This window comes from Mustela putorius, unplaced genomic scaffold (genome assembly GCF_011764305.1).
Source record: "Mustela putorius furo isolate JIRA1106 unplaced genomic scaffold, ASM1176430v1.1 tig00000827_pilon_pilon_pilon, whole genome shotgun sequence".
In the NCBI taxonomy this organism is placed as follows: Eukaryota; Metazoa; Chordata; class Mammalia; order Carnivora; family Mustelidae; genus Mustela; species Mustela putorius.
The window spans coordinates 7,366,316-7,393,394 of NW_025421489.1; the positions used below are offsets into that span (position 1 = coordinate 7,366,316).

General features: G+C 36.2%; 1 protein-coding gene and 1 pseudogene across 1 annotated transcript in view; one reads left to right on the top strand and one right to left on the bottom strand.

Moving 5' to 3' along the window:
• MALRD1 (MAM and LDL receptor class A domain containing 1) overlaps positions 1-27,079 on the bottom strand; it is a 753,919-nt gene that overhangs the window by 491,221 nt on the left and 235,619 nt on the right.
• Positions 1,255-2,180, top strand: LOC101675728 (annotated as a pseudogene).

Below are 27,079 nucleotides of genomic sequence, written 5' to 3' on the forward strand. Positions count from 1 at the left end.
CCAGTTACATCCACACATACCTACACACAGATTTGATGTAAATAATTCTTTAGGAGTTCTGTCATGGGTTCTCCATTATGTCTTTTTTTTTTTTTAAACTAACTCACACATCCTTAATGTATTTGACCAAAAAAAAAATAAAAATAAAGTCTGGCACATCATATGTCCTCAACTAAATATTTGTCAAGTGAATGAATAATGAATAAAACAAATAAAACAACCGATGAACTGTTTTAGAGAATCAAGAGGTAAGTAATACCTTCTAATAAAAAATTTTGACCTAGATTTCAAAACAAATTAGAGTAATTTAAATTTTTTTGAGAAAATAAAAATTATTTTAAAATTATACTTTATCAGGGACGCCTGGGTGGCTCAGTGGGTTAAGCTGCTGCCTTCGGCTCAGGTCATGATCCCAGCGTCCTGGGATCAAGTCCCACATCGGGCTCCTTGCTTGGCGGGGAGCCAGCTTCTCCCTCTGCCTCTGCCTGCCACTCTGTCTGCCTGTGATTGCTCTCGCTTCTCTCTCTATGACAAATAAATAAATAAAATCTTTAAAAAAAAATTATACTTTATCAGAAATGACAATTATTAATGCAAGAATTTATTTACATGTTACTGTGAATGAAAGTTCCATTTGTTTCAGACAAATCTGTTCCAGGTTCCAAGGCAAAGGAAGTTATCAGGATAAAGAACAGTATTACATATTGATAAAGAGGTCAATAGTCTAAGAAGGCATAATAATCCTTAATGTGCATGAGCTTAACAACAGAATATCAAACTATGTGAGGCAAAAACTAACAGAATTTTTAAAAAGCAAAAAACAAAAGTAAAAACAACAAAAAAAAAACAGATGAATTTGCTATCATAGTTAGAGACTTCAACACCTCTGTATCAGAAATTGACACATTTCATAGGCAAAGGATCAGTTAAGAACAAAGGTGAACTCAACATCACTAATCAGATGAATGTTATTGACGTCTGTAAACTACTTTATCCAATAACATCAGAATATACATTCTTCTCAAGCTCATATGGAACATCCACATCTAATAAGGACTGTTAAATAAAACACACAAAAAAATTCTTAATACGCAACAATAAAAAACAAATAACCCGATTATAAAAAGGGCCAGGTTTGAGAACTGTCTGTCCATCACAGGTTGTATGGAGTCAGCTGGTGGGTCTGTGAGACCCCAAAATGGAGAGCTTCTTTGCTTCCCAGCAGCTGCCCCCAGTGGCCCTATGGCTGTCACCATGCCACGAGATGATTATGTTGAGTGGCCTTAGAAGCACTATGGCTACTGGATGGATGATCATGAGAAAAAGAGAAAGAATGAAGGTCAAGAGGCTCAAGATCGATCAGGGGGATGGGTGAGCCCGGTGATGGGTATTAAGGAGGGCACAGACTGCATGGAGCACTGGGTGTTATATGCATACAATGAATCATGGAACACAACATCAAAACTAATGATGCACTGTATGGTGACTATGTACCTTAATAAAATATAATAATAATAATTAAAAAAATAATGAAGGCAAAATGATGAAAGCTAAGCTCTACCATAAACAGTACCATGCCAGGAAAATACAAATGAAAAAGGCCCGAGCTGCATGAAAAGACAAACACCAAATGAAAGAAAGATGAAAGGTCTCCACAAGGAGCAGTACCTGTGTATCTGCTGGACAGGGAGGAACAGTCCAGAGCTACAGTACTTTCCAATATGATTAAACAAAAATGAAACGAGAAAGTAGGAAAATGGGAAGTTCCTTTGCACAAAGTTTGCGCCCGGGAAGAAACAGAAATATTAAAAGTTATCTGAAGAGAAAGAATGATGGAATAGGATGGTTACTAATGTCTGCTTTGTTGGAGATGGTTTTACTCAAAAACTATCCAAATATGAGAGATTCATTAGGCCAATGGACTTACGATTCAAAAAGGCCCATGCAATACAGCCCGAACTGAAAGCCACCTTTTGCCTGCCGATACTTGGTGTAAAAAAAGAATCCCTCATCCCAACTATATACCACTCTGGGTGTTACTACCAAAGATACTGTTATTGAGGTGAACGTGAGTGACTTGGACCTTGGAAGACATGGAGGCAAGGTTATTTGCAGAAAACATTGCCCCAGTTACCAACAATCTTGAAAACAATGGATGGATAAATGCAGTCTTGCTTTGAGAGCAGTTTCAGACAAATAACTCCTTATAATTACTGAAGACTACATACCAATCAGAGAAAACCACCACTACTGTCATGGTTCTGAATACCACCAAACAGCCTAACATATCTGCAGTCACCAAGAAAACTATTTATCCTATTGTAAAAAGCATTAAAATACCCCTGTTTAAGAGAGAGAGAGAGGAAAAAAAAAGAGACAGGAAGAAGAAGAAAAAAAAAAAGAAATGAGGCAAACACCGAATGGACACTTCACCAAAGAAAATATGCAGGAGACAAAAAACACGCATATCAAAAGATGCTCCATACAGATGTTGTTCAGGGTAATGCAAATTAAAACAATGAGATGTTGGGACACCTGGCTGGCTCAGTTGGTTCTACAACTGCTTTCACCTCAGGTCATGATCCCAGGGTCCTGGGATCAAGTCCCACATAGGGCTCCTTGGTCAGTGAGGAGTCTGCTTCTCCCTCTGCCTGCCACTCCCTGGTTTGTGCTCTGACAAATAAACAAAATCTTTTTTTTTTTAATATTTTATTTATTTATTTGACAGACAGAGATCACAAGTAGGCCGAGAGGCAGGCAGAGAGAGAGAGAGGAGGAAGCAGGCTCCCCGCTGAGCAGAGAGCCCAATGCGGGACTCGATCCCGGGACCCCGAGATCATGACCTGAGCCGAAGGCAGCGGCTTAACCCACTGACCCACCCAGGCGCCCCAAATAAACAAAATCTTAAATAAATAAAACAGAACTATGAGATGTTACTATATGCCTATTAAAATGGCCAAAATCCAGAAACTAACAACACCAAATGCTGGCAAGGATGTAGAGTAACAGGAATTCTCATACATTAATGGTGGGAATGCAAAACTGTATAGCCAGTTTAAAAGACTGTTTGATAATTTCTTACAAAACTGAACATATTCTTCTTCATATGATCCAGAAATTATGCTCCTTGTTATTTAGCCAAAGGAGATGAAAATTTATTTCCAGACAGAAACCCACACATGGATGTTTATAGCAACTTTATATACAAATGCCAAAACTTGGGAGCAACCGAATGTCCTTCTGTAGGCAAATAAACTTTGATACATCGAACAATGGAATATTATTCAGCACTAAAAAGAAATGAACTATGAAGCCATGAAAAGACAAGGAGGAAACTTAAGTGCATATTATTCACTGAAAAAGCCAACTGGAAAAAGCTATATGATGTATGATTCCAACTATGTGATATTCTAGCAAAGGCAAAACTATGGAGACAATAAAGGTTAGTAATTGCCAGGGCTTTGGTAGGTAGAAAGAAAAGAAAGAATAGGCAAAGCAGAGGATTTTTAGGACAATTAAGGTACTCTCCATTAATGGTGGATAGATGCCATTACATGTTTGTCCACACCCATAGAATGTATAAAACCAAAAGTAAACTGTAATGTAAAATATGGGTATTTTTGTATGTCATTTAAGTCCCTCAACTGTAACAAATACAATGGCATTAATTCTAGAGAATGAAGCCGAGTTCATCTTGCACATAAGGGAAGAATCTATAGATACAGATACAGATACAAAGAGAGGCTTAATATATCACACAGATGCATTACAAATAGAAGCAAGGTAGAAGACACAAAATTACTTGAAAATTAAAAATTTCAGTATGGTATACAAATGATGTAGCCATTAGTTTATTGATTTCAATGTCATGCAAAAATAAGAGAGAATTCTTAATATTTCCTGAAACAATAAGAGCCAGCAGTGTTTGTGGCAAATGCATTTATTTATTAAGACCGACCTGATTTTTAAAAAATTCAATCTTGGGGTGCCTGGGTGGCTCAGTGGGTTAAGCCTCTGCCTTCAGCTCGGGTCATGAGCTCAGGGTCCTGTGATCGAGCCCCACATCGGGCTCTCTGCTCAGCAAGGAGCCTGCTCCACCCTCTCTCTCTGCCTGCCTCTCTGCCTACTTGTGATCTCTGTCTGTCAAATAAATAAGTAAAATCTTAAAAAAAAATTTTAAAAAATAATAAATTCAATCTTTCCAGCACTGATTTATAAGGATATTTATTCAAAACTTTACTTGTAACTTCATTGGAATTTTGAAAGTTCCATAATACAACTAGCAAATTGGATTCTGCTCACTAGAGTCATGATTTTCTCCAAATTTATGAAATGGACTTATAATGTTATAGGATTGTGAAATTCACAGTAAGCATAAATCAATATAAGTTACAGCCAAAACTTATTTTGGAATGCTATATAGATGAAATTTCAGTACTAGTGGGGATTAAAATGGTTCTGTCCCCCCTCTCCCCAAAGATAATAATCATAAGTATTATGTAAAATATGTAAAGTTAATTCAAAAATACAAACTAGGAAACTTACAAAGAAGAAACAATCAGAGGAAAACATAATACACACACAAACCTGCAATGCAGAGTGGTGAGAACTGTGCTTTTGTGGCTTTTTGATCTGAGAAAACTGACAATCTCTCTTACCCTTTGGCTATTTTTGCAGAAAATGGCACAATTATAACCTCACTGGTGAAAGGAAGCAGGGATCATTATTTGGAAGAAATTTTAGAGGAGAAATCCTAACAACAAAGCTACGCAGGTATAGGAAAGACAACAAGAAGTAAGGGAAAATGCAGGTAGAGATCAGAGAAAAAACTATACTCAAAAACTAGAGCTACATGGACCCAATCTTCAAAGCTGAGGTTTCTCCTAACAGTAAATTTTTAACCAGACATAATTCAAACAGCAAGAGGCACAAAGCTGTTAAGTCCTGGTAGACTTAAAGTTTCAGAAGAGAGAGCCTGAAACTGACAGAGCACAGAAAAATAGAGAAGGAATTCGCAAAAAAGCAACAGTGGAAAGCCATAAAAACAGAGCAGAAATAGGAGTAGTTGCATATGGTGCAAGAGATAAAGTTTACAGTTTGAAACCAGATAAATTAACCACTTACTAAAACAAGAAACAAAAATCTTCATATGAACATGACAGACTCCAGAGTCACTAAAATATATTATCAATAATATAATTTTCAATAAAAAATTTCTAGACATAAAAATTTTTTTTCTAGACATGCAGGAAAAACATGTAGTGTGACCATTATGGACTAAAAAATAACCAAATGGGTAAAGATGTTGGACATATCAAACCAAGATTTTTATGCCACCTTTCATAAATATATCCAATAAACTAAAGGAAAATTATTCAAATAAATTAAAGAACATTATGATATAAATGAATGTACAGATGGATAATCTCTAGAGTAAAATGGGGACTCTAAATGAACAAACTACTAGTAATTCAGAGAATGAAATGTACAGCAATCAAAATTAAAAAATAAGATGATACAGGAGCTCAACAATAGTATGGATTGAATAAACTTTACATCAGTAAAGTTATCAACTCAAGAATCACAAGGATAACTGATTTAAAAAAATTACCACGAATACAAAACAGTCCAATATTGATATAAATGGAATCGCAGAACAGGAAAGATAAAATATTTGAAAAACTAAATGACTGAAAACCTTAAGTTTGGTAGAAAACAATGCAAGGATCTAGAAAGCTTAATAATAGATACACTATAGCCAAAATGTTATAATCCAAACATAAACAGAAAATCTTGTTTAAGCAAAGAAAAATGATTCATTTAATAAAGACAAACATCAATATGAATAAAAATAGATACCTGAAATGATTGAAAATATTGAAATTTCTTTTCAAAGTGTTGAATAAAAATGAACAAGAATTCTACAGCCAGTGAAACTGTCTTTAAAACTGAAAGGGAATTAAAGAAACTTTTAAATTGAAAAAGAGGGGGAATCATTTACCAGCAGACCTTTACCACAAGAAATGCTAAAAAAACAAAAAACAAAAAACAAAAAAAACCTGAAGGAATATCTTTAGAAAGCCTGCAGAAATAACATAAGCTAGGAATTCAGATGGATTAAAATGATGTTCTTAAAAATTATATATATATGCAATTTTATATATCTTACTTATATATTTTAAGTTATATATGCAATACATATATGTGTGTGGACTCTTTTTTTTTTCTCTTACTCCTACTAAAAGGCATAAGACAGAACAAAGCAAAAGTAACAACATTGTTTTGATAGGCTTGTAATTCTGTAAAGACTCAGAGAGGTGGCTGTTTTTAACAAATGTCTGATTTTCAACCAAAAAAAAAAATCACAAGATATAAAACACAGGAAAGGGACTATAAGTAAATATGCCAACAAACTCCTTCAAAAAATTGAACTGAACACTTCCTAACTCACTCTATGAGGCCAGTACCTCCCTGATAGCAAAGATAAACACAAAGACACAAAGACAAAAATATATATAGACACTAAAATATATATAGATAAAACACCCTACTGGCCAACTCCCTGATAAATATGTAAAACTGCTCATCAAAATACTGGCAAGCAGAATGCAGCAGGAAAGAAAAAATTGTACACCGTGACCAAGTGGGATTTATTCCTATAATGCAAGGATAGTTTAACATACAACAATCAATCAGTGTAACCCACCCTCATCAACAGAATAAAGGAAAATAACTATATAATTATCTCAATTGAAGCAGAAAAAGCACTTGAAAAACCCCAATGCCCTTCCATAATAAGATTCAACAAAGTAGGAACAAAAGGAAACTACCTAACATAATAAAGGCCAAATATGAAAAGCCCACACTTAACTTCAGACTCAGTGGTGAGAGACTGAAAGTTTTTCCTCAGAGGAACAAAACAAAGAGGATTGCTTTCACTATTGCTATTTAACATATTATTGGAAGTCCTTAAACAGAGGAATTAAGGAGGAAAAAGAAATAAAAGACACCCAAATTGTAAGAAAAACTAGCAAAATAACCTCTGCAGGCAATACTATCTTCTATGTAGGAAACATGAAAGCTTCCACCAAAACCAAACCTCATAGAATAAAGAAATTAAGCAAAATTGTGGAATACAAATCAGCATGCAAAAACCAGTTGTGCTTTCACACTAATGTTGAATAATCCACAAAAGCATTAAAAAAAACTATTCCATTTATAAGCACATGAAGAAGGATAAAATGTTTAGTAACAAACTCAACCAAAAAGGCAAAATACTTGTACACTGAAAAACTATATATTTCTGAGAGAATTTAAAGACAAATTAATGAGATTACATCCCCTGTTCATTTATCAGAAGACTTCATATTATGAAAATATCAGTAATGCTCAAAGGAATTTACATAGTTAATGCAATTGTTACCAAAATCCCAATAATCTTTTTCCACAATACTAAATAAATCCATTCTAAAATTCATGTGAATCTCAAGGGATCCCAAACAACCAGAACAATCTTGAAAAAGAAGAACAAAGCTAGAGGATTTATACTTCTTGAAATCAAAATTTACCAAAATATGTGGTAAGCCACAATAAGCAAAACAGAATTACACTGTCATAAAGACAGACATAAAGTCCAATAGAATAGAAAAAAGAGTACAGAAATAAACCCTCACACATATGGTCAGATTTTGACAAGAGTATTAAGACTAGTCAATGGGAAAAGGACAGTCTTCTCAATAAATGGGGGCGGGAAAACCAGATATCCATCTGCAAAATAACTACCTTGCATATAAATACCCCCTCAAATCTCCTCTAATTTACCCAGAGTATTACTTATATTATAGTTTCCTACAGGTGCAATGGCATGACAATGACTGAGAAGCACAGCTGTATTTACGCCTCCTTGCCTAGTTATTGGCCAGTTAATTTAGTTGTAGGAATACAGGAACCGAAAGTCAAAGGAGAAACTGAAGGGGGCAGAAATATAGCACTCTGTCTCAAAAAAGTAGTATCTGTAATAGAGAGACAACTGTGTAAAGATACTTTCCTGTAAAAGGCAGTTTTCCTTAGACTATAATCTAAAATCAGCATCAGCCTGCTAGTGTAGGGGGATAAAAGTAAGTACAAGCAGCCTGTTATCAGGTAATAGGCTGGTCAGATGTAAATGACGATCACATATATGCAAATGAAGCAAGGCTTTCTGGTCAGATTCTTACTCCTTCAATATTACCAGGGTCTGGAAAACAAAAAAGTGTCATATGCTCAAATTGGAAATGATTCCTTTATTGCAATATTCACAACCGGAAAGACCTTGCAAGAGGTTAAAAGCTATGCGGTCTTCAGAACCGAAACACTTCTTCTGTAGCATGTTTTTTTTTTTTTTAAAAAAAGCTGCACTACACTTAACCAGAGATTAAATTAGTAATAGAGCAGCCATGGTACATAAATCTATTCTCCTGCATTATCCACAAAAAGCTGACCCTCGGATTTAGACATTCACCGTGAGAGAGAAAATTTGATTCTTGTTCTTAACCTCCTCAAAGTCACGTTTACTTGAGGGGATTCCTGTCCCTGTGCTGTGCCACCAGAGTTCAGTAGCAGTATTTTAATGCCTTATACGCTTTGTTAAGGATGATCGTGAATTATCATACTTTGATCTTTGCATTATTCTACAGCACCCCTCATCAACAATTGCCATTATCAGTTATTTATAGCATCACTGGTCTGTAATGGAAAGGCCAATCTAAATACTGAATATGTAAAAGATGTAGATCATGTAGGAAGTCTTTCGAATGTAAACAAACACCACCACAGCATTTGGCAGCTCATTCCCTTTTTTCTAAGGATAGGAGCACAGAATGGTCCAACGGGAATCTCACGAAGGCAACACTATCAATGAAACGCAAATGATAGCAAGCTACAGCAGTTAAGTACTGTTAAAAGGGAATTCTTTCTTGATTTGAACATGAACACTGAAAAAGTCTAGTACAGAACACCTTAGGACCTGATATTTCCATCTCCTAAAAAGCTTATCATGCCCTTTCATTTTAGACAGGGCTTTGAAATAGGCTGATTCTATTGACTAGAACTACTGGGTGTTCATATGCAGATGTTCCAGAAGTTTTATTGATAAAAAGTTAAAGCACTGAATTTAAGAATTTAAAATAATTTAGGAACAAGATAATTTAATTTTTAAAATCTACATTTTCTAGTTAACTTGATAAAAGCTTTCCCAGAGTACTATTTTGAGTTCATGACGTCCTAGCCAACAGTATGACTGTGTTTGGTTAGAAAACTTTGTATTTAATTTAAAAGAGACTGAGAAGTAATCCCTGGCAGGAAATTTAGATCTCTAAAGAGAATAGGAGAAAGTTTAATTTTAAACCTAGTGATTTCCCCAAAGAAATTCTAGTTCAAGACATTTTTCTCTTTTTTTTTTATGAGAAACTTTATACAACTCATGTTAAATATATCCAAAGTGAATAAAAGTAATGTACTTGTGCATGTGAGTTAAGAATATAAGACAGAAGGAAATAATTCATAAAAGCACTACAATTCTATCTATAGCAGCTTAGAAAAGAAAAAAAATAATTTTTTATCCTCAAGATTTTATTATTGTCACCGATCTCCTTTGGCTTTGCCTTCAGCTCTTTTTTTAAAGGACTCTTCTCCTTCGGCCCAAATATTAAATGTTTCATTTTTGTCGTCTTTTCATCATTGATGGAATCCCTTTTCACGTAGCCACCTGATGTGAGATAAGCCCTAAGCTAGGTGTTGACTACAACAGTCAAATTCATCAACACCTTTTCCTTTGAGATGTTCACAGTATCATGAAGGAGGCAGACAAGTAAGTTAATATGGATGGTATTCTGGGACATATGCTGTAATAGAAAAAACACCCATAGAAGAAATATTTGAATCAGACTAGGGAGAGGGACCAGGAAAACTTTCCTAGGAGAGCTGACTTTCAACTCAGTTTCAAAGGTTAGGTAATTATTCAATGAAAGCAGGATCTGTGAGCTTGGGACTCCCAGTTCAATTTGGCTAATATAAGACACTAGCAAGAGACTGGAGGGTGGGAGGAAAAAATCATCCCAGGTGTTTATATCCACAACCCCATGCTCTCTGCATCACCAAGGTTCTGACAGGGAGCTGTGCACTTTTAAGGGTTTTTCCCTTTGGGAGCAATGCCTCTTCTGCAGCTCCAGCTTTTCCTGTGTTTGTACAACCCAGTCTCCTTCCTTTGTCCCTGTGAGTTTAGAGATGATGATAATGGCTTCATTTTTGCTGCTCTCGGGTACCTCACCGGCCCTGCCCATGTCCAGGATGAGTTCACCATGACATCAAAGAGGCCAACTGCATACCTGGCAGTAAAAACTGGCACAGAATCCATTTTTCCTATTACACTGTGAACCCTTTAAAGGTAAAGAGGTATCTTTTCTGTCTCAGGTACCTCAGCTTTTAATACAGCACTTGGAACAAAAGAGTTCAATGAATGTAAATTTCCAAATTCAGAGGAAAAAAAGATGCAATTCAATCTTCAGAAAAAAATTATTTTGCTTTTGGAATATTATAAATCAAGTACAGCTACACTAAGAAAGAAATGCAAGAGACTTACAATGGATGGAGTAAGATTTTGTTTTAGAACATTAAAAGAATGGTATTATACTTTATAATCTGGGTTTTAAGCTTATATTGAAAATCAGAATTAGGAAAGATGAATAAATTGGAAATGATAGGATTTAAGGTTTTCCCATTACCATAATTCTAAATGTAATAGTTGTTATATAATTGTTTTTTTTTTTAAGATTTTATTTATTTATTTGACAGAGAGAAATTACAAGCAGATGGAGAGGCAGGCAGAGAGAGAGAGGAAAGCAGGCTCTCTGCTGAGCAGAGAGCCCGATGCGGGACTCGATCCCAGGACCCTGAGATCATGACCTGAGCCGAAGGCAGCAGCTTAACCCACTGAGCCACCCAGGCGCCCCAATTGTTATATAATTGTTAAAGGAACCAAAATTTCTTTTGTTTTTGCTTGCCAACTGGATTTCATCTAACAGAGGAGATGTATGCAGTTTAAATTTATTTTTAGAGGACACATGGCAATCAGAGTAGAACTTGGGCTTTTTCTAACGTGATGATTTTGACTTTCTAATTAGAACCTCCAATGAACAATAGTCACCAATACTTAATAATTTATAGTACCTCTTTTTTTTTCCTCTGCTTACTTAATTCTCTTACTTACCCTGCATCTTATAAAAGAACAAAAGTATTTTTTACCAAAATGTACCCACTTATAGTTCTGATCACATTTATATTTGGCCATATTTATGTCCTTAAACTGAAACTTATTATATGTGGAATTCTCTATAGTATATCCGTATGGTGCTATGTCAGACTTTACATGAAGTTCCATGGATTTTTATTGTTAAAGTCGTTCAGTATTTACAAACTAATGCTATGAATCATGTCAAGGTTATGGACCCCCTGAAGGAGGTAGAAGGTAATGAATTTAATGATTACATGTACATTCTTTGTCAGAGTTTGTTGGTTGAATAATGGAAGCAGTCCATAAAAATTTACTATATTACTAACTCCCATTCAAGATTTCTTTGAAACAAAAGGTATGTTTACCAAATTCTCGATAATCAAAGAAACACTGGCAGTGTGATTTACATTTTCTCAGATATATCAACATCACACTGCATACGGACAAGCTAAAACTTCAAGAAAGAAAAGAGCTCACTTATGACACTTGTCACCAGATCACAAAGGTGGCAAGTACAAGAATTCATATTGAAATTGAAGGTTTTCATAGTACAAATTGATAGTAATGATATTACATGTTTTCTAACATAAATCAACATGTAGCTTAATTTAGATATAACTAGTGGCATTATATACGTGGTCTACAAATCTACAAAAATAATTTCAAGAATGCTTTGTTGATAGCGATGAATTTAAAGTTGTTTTTCAGGACCCTGAGTGCATCACATGTACAACTGGATACCATCTACGTCCCAGTCAATAAACCAGAGAATGACTCTAAGATTAACTGAACAAACTCCACAACTAAATGAAGAGAAGCAGCTGCATCTGAAAGGTTCAGAAGGTCAGAAAGGCAGAGGGAGGCTGCTTGAAGCAAGGAGGAAGCTGCACAAGAAGAGAGGGCAGAGAAATGGGTCCCTGCACCAGAGGGCTCGCTCATGTGGGGAAGACTAATCCTCCTAACATGTGGCTTTAAAAACCAGAGAGGCTGAATTCTTGACGTTTGTAAAATCAATGGGACTTGCAACCTGGAGCTTTGAAGGTCACCTGACTCAGCAATGGGTGAGCCAAGAGGACAAGAAATATTAAGTTGCAGCCCTTAAATAGACACCATCCTGTGTGGAGAGGCACATTTAAAGGTTGTCTATACAATAATAGGGGTAAATGAGAGACACATCTGTTCATACTGATTTTGGGCCATGTTGGGGGACATCTTTGAAAACCATTTTCCTCCCCTGACCCTCAGCATAAACAGAGACATCTGCAGAAATCTGGGCTGCATAGACACTTGTAGTCTCAGAGCAAATTTTGTTAAAGCTGCCTGCACAGCACAACCAGCCACCTGGAGCACAGCTGCCTCCATGAGCCCTACCCAGTTTCCAAACAAAGCCCAGCTGCATGCCACCAGTCACTTTCACAAACCAAGACCAGCAATGCCTAATCATCAATGCATACTGAGCCCAGTTTAGCACCCACAGTCTCCCCTGCTTGCAGCCCCCAGTCACCACAGCACACTGGGATCCAGCATAAAACACAGGCCCTAGCAAATTTTGTTAACATTGCCACCACACCCCCAAGGTCCACAGCAGACAACCCCCACCAGAGCTGGCCAGCCTGTGTCCCACTAACACCACAAACAGCAAACAGAGCCCAAAGGCAGAGAGTCAGTGAGGAAAAAAGGAAAAGTGACTCAGACATAGTAGCAGGACATAAGCATCACATATAGGATACTCTCCTGAAGAACGAGTTTCTGGTGACAGGGGACACTGCACTGCAGGGCACTCTGGGATCTCCTCTTCATAAAGTCACTGCTTCCAAGAGCAGAAGACATAGCTGACTGACTTGACACACAGAAACAGAACAAAGAGGCAGACAATGTGAGGAGACAGAAATTTATCCCTGCACTAACTGAATTTAAATTTAAAAAAATAATTATTTTTTTTTTGTGAGATTAAGAGTCACTTATGGTTTGTCTCCCTCCCAATCCCATCTTGTTTCATTTATTCTTCTCCTACCCACTTAAGCCCCCCATGTTGCTGGGGGGAGGGGGTTTGGGAGAAGAGGGGTGGGATTATGGACATTGGGGAGGGTATGTGCTTTGGTGAGTGCTGTGAAGTGTGTAAACCTGGTGATTCACAGACCTGTACCCCTGGGGATAAAAGTATATGTTTATAAAAAATAAAAAATTTAAAAAAATGATTTTTTTAAAAAAAGACATTTATCCCAAATGAAAGAACAGGACAAAGCAGAGATCTAAGAAAAGCAGATATAGGTAACATGCTTGATAGAAAATTCAAAGCAATGATCACAAGGAGACTCACTGGGCTTAGGAAAACAGTAGAAGACATGAGTTCAACCCTTAACACAGAGATGAGGAATTACAGTGGAGATAAAAAGGCTCAAGAAAAAAAAAAAAAAAGAGAAACATTTGATGAAATGAGTAGGAGGATTAAAGAAGCAGAAGAATGAATGAGGGACCTACAAAGCAGAATAATGGAAAGTAATTAGGCTAAACAAAAGAGAGAAAAAAGAATTACACCAAATGAGATTAGACTTAGGGAACTCAGGGGCACCATCAAACATAATAACATTCATATTATAGGAGTCTGAGAAGAAGAAGAAAGAGAAAAGGAGCCAGAGAATTTATTTAAAGAAATAATAGCTGAAAACTTCCTTAATATGGAGGAGGAAACAGACATCCAGATCCAGAAGGCACAAAGAACACCCATCAGAATCAATAAAAGGCCAAAGACATAATGGAATCAACCCTGCAAAATATAATGATAAAGAAGAAAAAAAATTCTTAAAAGCAACAAAAGTAGTCAACAACCTCCGAGGGACAACCCCTTGAGGCTAGTGGGAGATTTTTCACTAGAATCTCTGCAAGCCAAAATGCCATGATATAATCAAAGTTTGGAATGGGAAAAGTCTGTAGCCAAGAACACTCTATGCAATAAGGCTATCATTCAGAATAGAAAGAAAAAGAGTTTCCCCAAACAAAAACTAAAGGAGTTTGTGACCAGTAAACCAGACCTGGAAGAAATATTAATGGGAACTCTTTGAGTGCAAAGGAGAGATCAAAAGTTTTAGTAAAAAGGTAGGAAACAAAAAAGCAGTAAAAATGAGTATTTCTGTAAAAAATCTGTAAAGAAACTCTAAAAAAGGAAATAAAATTAATAATATAAGATGGCAACAATACATGCCTATCTAATTACTTTGAATATAAATGGACTAAACACTCCCATCAAAATATACAGGGTGACAGAAGAGATTAAAAAAAAAAAAAAACCACAACACTATGAAACTAGAAGTCAACTGTAAGAAAAAAATCTGGAAAGAGCATAATATATGGAGGTTAAATAACATGTTATTATACATTGGTTAAGTAACCTGGAAATCAAAGAAGAAATAAAAAAGTACATAAAAACAACTGAATATGAGAACATAATGGTCCAAAATCTTTGGGATACAGCAAAAGTGATTCTAAGGAAGTCGTTCACAGAAGTATGGGCCTAACTCAAGAAGCAACCAAAACCTCAAATAAACAACCTAACTTTATACATAAAGGAGCTAGAAAGAGAACAACAAACAAAACCTAAAACCCATAAAAAAAAAGTAATAAAAATTACAGCAGATTAAGTGATATAGAAACTAAAAAAAAAACAAACAAAAAACAGATCAATGAAATCAGGAGATGGTTCTTTGAAAAAAAGCAATAAAATTCTTATATTTCTACCCAGACTTAAAAGAAAAAAAAAAGAGAGAAAAGACTTAAATTTAAAAAATCACAAATGAGAGAGGAGAAATAGCACCACAAAAATACAATTATAAGAGAATATTATGAAAAAGTCTATGCCAACAAATTGGACAACCTAGAAGAAATGGATAAATTCCCAGAATCATATCAACTATCAAAACTGAAACAGGAAGAAATAGAAAATTTGAACAGACCAATAATCAGAAAAGAAACTGAATCAATAATCAATAGAGTCTCAATAAACACAAGTCTAAGACCAGGTGGCTTCACAGAGGAATTCTACCAAACACATAAAGAAGAAATACTACCCGCTCTCCTCAAACTATTCTGAAAATAGAAAAGTACAGACAATTTCCAAATTCATTCTATGAGCCCAGCATTATTCTGATACCAAAACTGTATGATAAAGGCACCACTAAAAAAGAGAACTACAGGCCAATATCCCTGATGAACATGAATGCAAAAAATCCTCAATAAAATACTAGCAAACCAAATCCAACAATATATATTTTTTTTAAATCACAATTAGTGGGGTTTATTCCTGGATTGCAAGGGTGGTTCAATATTCACAAATCAATGTGATAAATCACACCAATAAAAGATAAGAACTACATGATCATTCCAATAGATGCAGAAAAAGCATTTGACAAAGTACAACATCCATTCATGATAAATAACTTCAACGAAGTAGGTTTAGAGGTAACACACCTCAACATAATAAAGGCCATATATGAAAAACTCACAGCTTGCACCATCCTTAATAGGGAAAAATTGAGAGCTTCTAAGATCAGGAACAAGACAAGGATGTCTACTCTCACTTTTATTCAACATAGTATTGGAAGTCCTAGCCACAGCCATCAGACAACATAAAGAAATAAAAGTATCAAAATTGGTAAGAAAGAAGTCAAACTCACTACTTGCAGATGACATGATACTATATATAAAATATCTGAAAGACTACATGAAAAAACTGCTAGAACTGATAAACTGAATAAAGTCATGGGCTACAAAATCAATCTACAGAAGTGTTGTATTTCTATACACCATTAAAGAAGCAGAAAGAGAAACTGAGGAATAAATCCCATGTACAGTTGCACCCAAAATAAGATATTAGGAATAAACCTAACCAAAGAGGTAAAAGACCTATACTGTGAAAAGTAGAAAATAATAATGAAATAATTCCAAGATGACACAAAGAAATAAAAAGACATTCCATGTTCATGGATTATAAGAACAAATATTGTTAAGTAATGTATTGTCTATAGTACCCAAATATATCTACATATTTAATGCAGTCCCTATCAAAATACAACCAGCATTTTTTTTAAAGATTTTATTTATTTATTTGACAGAGAGAGAGATCACAAGCAGGCGGAGAGAGAAGGGGAAGCAGGATCCCCGCTGAGCAGAGAGCCCAATGCAAGCTTCGATCCCAGGACCCTGAGATCATGACCTGAGCCCAAGGTAGAGGCTTAATCCACTGAGTCACCCAGATGCCCCAACCAGCCATTTTTAAGGAGCCAGAACAAATAATCTTAAATCTGTATGAAGTCAAAAAAGACCCCAAATAGCCTAAGCAATCTTGAAAAAAAAAAGCAAAGCTAGAGGCAACACAATTCAGACTTCAAGTCTGCCATGATCAAGATAGTATGGTATTGGCAACAAACAAACAAACAAAACACAGACACAGAGATCTGAGGAATAGAATAAAAAACCCAGAAGTAAACCCATAACTATTGGCTCAATTAATCTTCAACAAATCAAGAAGGAATATCCAATAGGAAAAGGGCATTCTCCTCTAAAAATGACGTTGGGGCTGGCTCAGGGGGAGGGAGCCTGCTTCCCCCACCCCCTGCCTGTCTCTATCCCTACTTGTGATCTCTGTCAAATAAATAAATAAAATCTTTTAAAAAAATGATGTTGGGAAAACTGGATAGCAACACGCAAAAGGAACTAAAATTTTCTTACACCATACACAAAAATAAATTCAAAATGGAGTAAAGACCTAAATGTGAGACCTGAAACCATAAAATCCTAGAAGAGAGCACAGGCAATAGCCTCTCTTATATCAGCCATAGCAACTGTTTTCTAGATTTGTTTCCTGAGGCAAAACAAAAACAAAAACAAAAATGAACTACTGGGACTAAAAAGCTTCTGCAAGTGAGGGGAATAATCAACAGTGAGGGGAATAATCAACAAAACTAAAAGGCAACATACAGAACTGGAGAAAATATTTGCAAATGGCCTATCCTATAAAGGATTAGTACCTAAAATACAATCAATGAAGGAATGTGGAATGAAGAAACAAAACATATAAGCAAATGAAAAAACAAAACAAATTAGTACCTAAAAGTGAGGGGAATAATCAACAAAACTAAAAGGCAACATACAGAACTGAAGAAAATATTTGCAAATGGCCTATCCTATAAAGGATTAGTACCTAAAGTACATAAAGAACTTAAAAGACACAACACCCAAAAAAACAAATAACCCAAATTAAAAATGGCCAAGACATGAACAAACATTTCTACAAAGACATCCAGATGGCCAAAAGACACATGAAAAGATATTCAACATCACTTGCCATCAGGGAAATGCAAATCAAAACTACAATGAGATATTACCTCACACCTGTCAAAAAAGGCTAAAATCAACAACACAAGAAGCAAGAGGTGTTGGCAAGAGTGTGGAGAAAGGGGAACCTCGCACTGTTGGTGGGAATGCAAACTGGTGCAGCCACTGTGGAAAACAGTATATAGTTTCCTCTAAGAGTTAAAAAGTAGAACTACCCTATGATCCAGCCATGGCACTACTGGGTATTTACCCAAAGAATACAGAAACACTAATTCAAAGGGATACGTGCACCTATATGTATACAGTAGGATTCTTTTACAATAGCCAAAATATGAAGGCAGCCCACGTGTCCACTGATTGAGGAATGGATAAAGAAATGGAACAGCCCGTCATGACACACAGCCACACAGATGTGCAGTGACACCAGGCCCAGAGAGCACACTGGGCGGTTCTCAGTGCACTGAGTTTCAGAATAGGGAAAGAGTCCCAGGGCAATGGACATCAAAACTATGTGAACCCTCTGGTGTGGGGTCTGACTGGGGAGGGCCTGAGCGAGTTCTGGGCACTGGGAATGTTCTATGTCTGGATCTGGGTATGATTACTTGGGCACATGGGTGTGTAAAAATTCAAGAGCTGTTCACTTAAGATTTGTTCATCTTGTAATCTGTCAATAACATCAATATAGGAGAAATAAAAGAAGACCTTGGTGTGGAAAAAAAAAAAAGTCACACACACACACACACACACAAAGGGAATATTGCTCAGCCATAAAAAGGAATGCAGTCTCACCATTTGCAATGGCATGGATGAAGCTTTAGCATCTAATGCTAAGTGAAATAAGTCAGAGAAAGATAAATACCGTATGATTTCATTCATATGCGGAATGAAGAAACAAAACAAATAAGCAAAGGGGAGGGGAAGAAAGAGAGAAACCAAGAGATGGACTCTTAATTACAAAGAACTGATGGTGGCGGGGGGGGGAATGGGGGGTGTGAAACAGGTGATGGAAATTAAGGAGAACTACATTATACACCTGAAACTGATGTAACACTGCATGTTAGTAGGAATTATAATAAAAACTTTTTAAAAAGTTGTCTTTCAATTCCTGATGTACATCTTTGATTCAGATGTTAATAATACAAAGAGAGAATTTATTTCACTTGAACAGAAGAAGTTTTGAAACGGATATGCTGTTGCTTTAATATCAGAGTGGTTAATTGTTATAAACACAATGAGCCAGTTTCTCAATATGATGACAACATGAGAGGAAAATAATATTTTGGTCTTGAACTCAAGTATACTTGGAACAACTTGAGTACCTGAATTTACTTTTTCAACTGTGAAGTTTATGAAGTCTACACCGAAAACAACTCTTCCCAATAGAAACTTAGAGTTCAAATTGCAATGTGAAATGTAAAGTTCACACTGGATATTGAAAACTGATTATAAAAAGGAACATAAATATCTCAATTTTATATTTATTACATGTTGAAATGAAGTTTGCATATATTGGGTAGAGAAATATACCATAAATAATCTCATCTATTTAAACAACCTCATCTATTTTTCTTTTTGTATAATATAACTTCTGGAAAATTTTTAAGTTACACATGGTTTGCCTTATATTTCTACTGGAAAGCCTGAATACAGTGTTCTAGATACATGAATTAGTTCAAGTTAACCAATTCTATAGCTTACCTCTACACGCTGATTTTTCTGTTTAGTATCTTTCTGAGAGAGGTGTATCAAAATCTCCCATTTTAATTGTGATTTGTGTATTTATATCTGTGTCTTCTGGTCATTCTGCAAATTTGTAGTTATATTTTTAAAGATATGTTATAAAAGACACCAATTTAGAATGGCTACCTAAGTTTAGTGCAATAACAATCTTCTCATTAAAAAAGTCTTTTTTTTTTTTTTAAGGATTTCACTTATTTTATTTGAGAGAGAGAGAGAGAGAGAGATTGGGAGCAGGAAAAGGGGAAGGGACAGAGGAAGAAGGGAAGAAGCAGACTCCCTACAGAGCAGGGAGCCTAAAATGGGGCTCAATCCCAGGACCCAGAGATCATGCCCTGAGCTGAAGGCAGATGCTTACTGACTGAGCCACCCAGGCGCCCCTAAATGATCTTCAGTCTCTGGTAGCATTTTTGACCAAATGTCTATTTTCTCCATGTTAGCACTGTCAAACTGCCTTTCTTGTTTTGGTCTCTTAATGGCATATATATATATTTTTTTATTTTGTTGGCTTACTTTTTTTTTTTTTTAATCATACTATTTTCAAACCTGCTAAATCTTTTTCATTTAAAGTGCTTGTCTTATAAGCACCACAGAGCTGGGTTTTGGTTTGTGTTCCCTTTTATCCAGTTTTTGACTTTAGTATTTAGTCCACACATATTTAAATATTACAACTGTATGGTTTAATGTACCTCCAAACCATTTTTTCCTGTGTTCCAACATTTTTTTTAATTTTTTATTTTTTATAAACATATATTTTTATTAATTTCTTGTTCCTCCTTTCATCCTTCTAGTGAGTTAGCCAAGATTTTTTTATTCCACTTTCTGCTCCTCTCTATTATCTTTTAATTTTAACCTCTTTTTAGAGATAGGACATTCTCAATTTAATTATGTGTTAAAAAATTCACTTCTCACCTACAGAATATAGGAGTCCAAAATAAATGTACCCCTTTCCTGCTTATTTTTTACAACAATCTTATTGAGATATAATTCATACCCCATAAAGTTCACATTTATAAAGCACATAATTCAGATATTTTTTTAATATCACCGAGTTGTGAATCCATTAACACTGTTCTACAATACGTTCATCACCCCCAAAAAGTGACTTCCTATCCACTAGTGGTCACTGTACATTCCACACCCCGCCAGCCTGGGTAACCACGTACTTACTATTGTCTCGACAGAGGTGCCAATTCTGGACACTTCATCTCAGTGGAATTATAAAATATATGGCCCATACATATATTTTTTTCTTTCCCTTTTTTAGCTCTGCACTAAAAGAAGATTCTCTGCAGTCATGTTCTTCTCTTACACCCCAGTGATTGCTTTACCCTTTTGGCACTGATTTTTTCTAGTAATCCAATAATCAAAGAGAACATGCACAAACTCTCGAGGGTTTATGTTTCTTAAGACAGTGGAATGTTCCCTCCGTAATATTGTTAGTCTTTCTTGTCTTTAACTGGTGATTTGCAAACCATCTCCTCACGAAATCTTTATTTCTCATTCTGGTACCAATATCCTTCCAGTCACCGTGACACTGAATCTGGGAATCAAACATTTCCCTGCCAACCATTTGCTCTGAATTATTAATTCTGTATGTAATAAAATGAATGTTTATCATTCCCCCATAATGGCTATAACCACCACTTTACCTCTGCTTGATGAAATTCCGGGCAGTTCAAACAATACCTTTTCATCAGACTTTTCTTCCTTGTGCACTATCCACCAGAGTACTTTCTTTATGGGCTTTAAATTCTGTTTTTGTTTTGGGGTTGTTTTTTGGTTTTTTTTTTTTAAGATTTTATTTATTTATTTATTTATTTATTTGACAGAGAGCAAGATCACAAGTAGGCAGAGAAGCAGGCAGAGAGAGAAGAGGAAGCAGGCTCCCTGCAGAGCAGAGAGCCCGATGCGGGGCTGGATCCCAGGACCCTGGGACCACGACCCAAGCCAAAGGCAGACGCTTTAACCCACTGAGAGCCCAGGTGCCCCTAAATTCTGTCTTAAATGATACCTAATTTTTAAAATCTGTCTTATCTGTACTCCTAAATTTTAAAACTCTTGCATCTTCTTTTGTTGCTAGCATAAAACATTCCACATAAATCGTGTACAAAAATCTCTCTTAAATTAAATTTTAACATGCCTTCACAAGTAATGTATCTTAGGGAATATCATGTTACAGTTTTCATATTTATGAAGCAGTCTATGTAGTGGCTACATTCTTACAAAAATTTGACTAGATACATAGAGACAATTCTGAGAAATAGCAATGATGATACAGTGTTTAAAATCTAAAATCTGAACCCAAGCCTTATTATCTCAGAAATCACATTACTGTAATTGCATTTTTATGCCACAACAAAAATACCCTATATTCAGTTGCCTAAAGAAATTATCTATATGTACTCTCTTTTAATCTTACAATGGTAGAGTTTTAGGAACTTCTTTTAATTATTTTATGCCCAAATAATGAGGAAAATGAAATTACTTCATAAAAGTGAAAACAATTATCAGTAAATAATAAAGTATCCCAATTAAAACAAAGTTCACAGAATGAGTATACTTCTGGGAGCATTATTACTTGTACTTCCTTAATTTAATTTTTATTACTTTTAAAATCTAACCTTGTTATCAAAATATAATGTTATTAAAATACATATGATAAAGTATAATATCATAAACTTAAAGACACACAAACCCATAAAATATGGATTGAAACACTAAATGGAGTCACAGATAAAACTAGATCACAAAATGCATTCTGTATGTTTCACAGAATCACTAATATGAGATTAAATACCTGATTCAGAGCTTTCTATGAGCCAATATAAACAGGGAAGCATGAACAGTGATACTATTCAGAGCCTCAAGGGAGCACAAAACCAAAGCACCTTCATTACCCCTTTGGCATCACTGAATTTCTACAGTGGCAGGGACCCCCCCCCCCCACACACACACACACTGTTGATGGGCTACACTTCTCAATGCAGTATGATGTTGATAATGGTGAAAAGCTATCAGAAGCCCACTCCTGTATGAGAATTGGGGCAGGAAATTGTCTCTGGAGCTGGTGTTTCAAGTTATCTGTATGACACCTGGATATCGGTAGCTTTTAACTGTGTCTCCAGGTAATTCTAAGCGCTGCCAATTTGAACCATCGGATCTCGACTAAACAAATGAGACCACAGAGTGTGGTTTCCAGACTAGCAGGAAACCATGTCACCAGGGAACTTGTTAAAAATGTAAATTCTTAGGGTCTACCCCAGACCCACTTAATCAAAAATTCTAGAGTGAGCCCAAGATGCCTGTGTTTTAACAAGCTCTCCAGGTGATTCTGATGCAGGCTTGAGAAGAGCAGAACTAAAAAATCCTCAGCAAAGCAGAATGAGATCACCTTGATTGGCTCCTATCCACAAATTCTGGTGTCTGGATATTAGGAAAGAAGGCAGGCAAGAATGGTTTGGGGCACTGGACATTTCCTGATGACTGTTTTCTCTCCAGGTCGTCATCACTAACACTTCTCTCATCTTCTCTGCTCTTTCTTGAGAACTATTTATAGACTACCATTTTTTCCTCTCTTCCCATCTCCTGTGGCATAAAACCGCAATCAAATCATGTCATAAATCTTGAAAATGCTTAGCTTTTAAGCGAGAGAGATGTATGAGAACATGGAGGGCTGCATTTAAGAGCACAGACTTTAGCATAGGTGAGATCTGGATTTCAAGGTTCCTGGCTCTCAAGCTTACTAAACTGTGGGCTCACAGGCAAGCTGGTTAACATCTGAACTTTGATTAGCTCATATGTAAAACAGGGATAATTATACCACCCCCCAAAAAAACTTCACTGTGAGGACTGAACGTGATCACACAATAATTACTCAGTTAGTACTGCTTTCATTTGGAAGATGCTTCATTATACAAAAGCCACTCCTGTTCATTTATCAGACCTTCCTGGGGGCTTTGTGTAGTCAGAGAGGTCACGGGGAAGACACACACCTACTGAAATGTCACAACTTACGTATAAACCTGGCATTTCCCCCCATTTTCATCAACATCGTGCACTTCACTCTTGTTCTTTCAAACAGGCAAATTAAAGGTAGGTTTTAGATAGAAACTATAGACATAATTTATTTTTACTCAACTTAAAGTTTACTACTGATACATAAATCACCTGAAGCCTCTCTAGAGAAAACAATTTAAAGTAGAAATAATTCTTTCCATTAGCCAACACATTTATATTATCTATGAATTGGTAAGCACATTGGTGCTAGTAGCTATTATGTATAAGACTATGCATACTTTTAATAAATGTATTGAAAGGTTTTGCATAGGTACCTTTTAAATAAATACTAGTGTCAGTCAAAGGAGTGAGATCTATTCATTAATGCATGAAAAAATATTATGTTCTTTATTATGTCATCTTCTATCCTTTGGCTATTTAGCCCATAAAATAGAACAAAATATAAACAAAGCTTTTTTTTTTTTCTTTTTTTTGTAATCAGCTATCTTTTTTGATAAACTAATTGGATCTTCCCCCTGGATAACTAAGGCAAAACTACTCTTCTTGGATAGTAAGGTCACTAAAAACTTGAAGAAAATTAGTTCCAAACAGCGACCTTGCTGAAAAAAATCCATGAGATAAAGGAACTATACTTCCAATTTCATTATGACTGCAATTCTAAGAGACAGACTTTATAAGATCAATGTAAACAGTACCTTAGTCTGTGCCAGATAGCATTACTAAATGAAAACTACCTGTGCTTCTAGTTTATGATTTAATTCAAATATCATATAACTCTCAGGAACAATTTATGTTCTTAATGTCAGAGGTATTTGGATGGCTGCATTAAAGTCATATCATCCTGCAAATAAATATCTTTTTATTTATTTTTATTTTTTAAAGATTTATTTACTTGAGAGGGAGAGAGAATGTGTGTGCATGCACACACACACGAGTGGGGGAAGGGGCTAGAGAGTGGGAGAGAGAATATCAAGCAGATTCTGAGCTGAGTGAAGAGCCCTACATAGGGTTCAATCTCACAACCCTGAGATTGTGAGCCCCAAATCAAAATTCAGACGCTTAAAAGACTGAGCCACCTAGGCACCTCTAAACATCTTTTTAATAGGCAAAACACAAACACTAGATTTAAGTAAAAACCTTCATTCCATAGAGAAAATGCACTGTCCTCCTTGTATTTCTGTGCCTACTTAATGGATACACAACCAACAGAGAAGATAATAGAGCTTTCTTTACTGCTCTATTAAAGTTCACATGTACTTTTTTTACACTAAGCCTCATGTAGACTTTGTTAACTTCTGCTCAATTTATTTCAGTATCTCAAAATCAAAAAGTTGAAATTCAATCCAGTGAGTTTCTTTTAAATGGATAGAAGTTTAAAAACCCACTTTTATGCTACTCCTTGGTGACCGAAAATATTAAACTAAACTAATAATGTTTATAATGAAGATTAAAATGCCAAATTGAAAGTAGAACTAAATCAAGCAGGTACAAGCAAAGAAATGTTTTCATTAGAATAAAATTACCTAAGAATGCAGATTACAGTAAAAGATGCATTTGGCTAAATTTTAGGAAGCTGCTTTATAATGTAAACTCAAAAGAAGCATATTCAAAGCACAAGGGCTTACTTCCAAGTGTAAAGTAGCTTGGATAGAAAAAATCAAATAACCCCAACTGAAGGAAATGGGGTGCCCAGAGGCTGGGAATACTTTTCAATAACAAGGCATCAAATTAGAATTAGAGAAGCATCACAGATGACATAGGTCAACAGTAACCTTAGAAACTTTGTTGCTATATTGGAAGAAAAGATGGTTTTTGAACCTGGCAGAGCTAATTCTGCAAGACGGAAACAGCCAGTTGTTTCTGAAGGGAGAGAGTCCCATGTCACAGCAAACTAGTAAGGTATGTTGGATGAACGTAGTCACATGCATTCATTGCTGGGTGAACAGCTGTAAGCAGGTGCATGCTTTAATGAAGGGGCAACATAAAAGCAGATCCCTGGCTACGTGTGACAGAGAGAGCCTTGCCTTTGATGATTCTACTCAACATGGACATCATTAAGTACTAGCAATAGAAAGACACCAGAATCAGGAGGTAGATTTTGTTATCTAGGACTATGCATCTTTCAGTGAGAAAGTATAGTAAATTAAAGCAGACTGCATTTATAGGCACATCTTGGAGATCCTGTGGCTCAGTTGCAGACCACCAAAATGAAGCAAATATCTCAATAAAGCAAATCAAATTAATTATTTGTGTTCCCCACTGAATATAAAAGTTATGTTTACACAATATTGTAATCTATTAAGTGCACAAAAGCATTATGTAAAAAAAAAACAGTGTATATATCTTATGCTTAAAATTACTGAATTACTAACAAATGTTAACCATCATATGATCTTCCAGTGAGTTGTAATCACTGATCATAGATTCATATAACAAATCGAGTAGTAATGAAAAAGTTTGAAATACTGCAAGAAAAAAAAAAGTGTGAAGCACGATAAAACAAGGCATGCCTATATTAAAGGGTGCCAAACAGATTAGTTATTAAGGAAAAGGAGGTGTTTTTTCTCATAACATTTACCAAAATAAGTTGTCAGATGAATTAAGGACATAATTGTGAGACACTGGAACTACTGACATACAATAGAAAATACAAGTGAATTTTATGTGAACATTTATATAGAAGGCCTTTCTAAGTGTAAAAGATGGAGTGATGTCAGCAAGATGGCAGGAAAAATGGTTCTTGTTTAGTCCCGTCAGAGAAAGACCAACTAGCAACTATCCATAAATAAGGCACAATGGTAAGAATCCCGGAGCCAGGGGTGAGGCTGAAGTACCCCCATTGGCTCATTTAAAAAAAAAATGCATTTGAAGGGTAAAAGGCACAGTTTCACTGACCCAATCACCCCTTCCCAAAGCCAGTGCAGCATGGCACCAAGATGTACCCCCAGAAACCTCTGGTTTCTCCACTGTGAATAAGAGACCAAGGTGCGCATCCAGCTTCCCCAATGGTACAGGTGCTTCTAAGGATGCCCACTTAGGTCTCATCTCATAGGACTCCCTGGACAAACAAGTGGAGTTAGACATCCAGGTATCACTGACAGAGAGGGAAAAGGAGTCCATAATGCAGGGATCATGGTGAGCTGTGGTCCTGCTGGTGGTACTACCTGAGCAGAGATCTTAGCCAGTGACGCTTTCCATTTGCATCACCAAAATGATGACCTCCTTAGGCCAGGGAGCTCAACTGGCTAGGTTTGGGTCTGGGTCCCCAGCCAAAGGGTCCTCTATGTATAGCCCATTCTATAGCCTGACCACACAAGGCAGGAAGTCTGCAACCCCACCCAAGGTGAACACTGCCTCTGGCCCCACCCAGACAGGGAACCTAATCAGTGAGCCCGGGGAGGTCCCACAGCCTAGGTTATGACCCCACACAGACAGGGAGCCAAGCCAGTAGCCCTGCCCAGCTGTTAAGTGGAGACAACAGCTCTGCCTAACCAGGACACCTGAATAGTGACCATGGGCAGCCTTGGAGCTCAGCATAGAGTATTGCCAGGACACACAGCATAGCTGGTGGTCCTGTCCATCACTGGAACCTAGCCCACAGCTCTGCCTCACTGCTGAGCATAGCCTGAGGTTCCACCTAATCCCAAGAGGTCTTACCTGAAGGCGGAGTCATGCCAGAGGCACATCTAGCTGTGGAGGAGGATGGCCTGCATCCCATGCAAC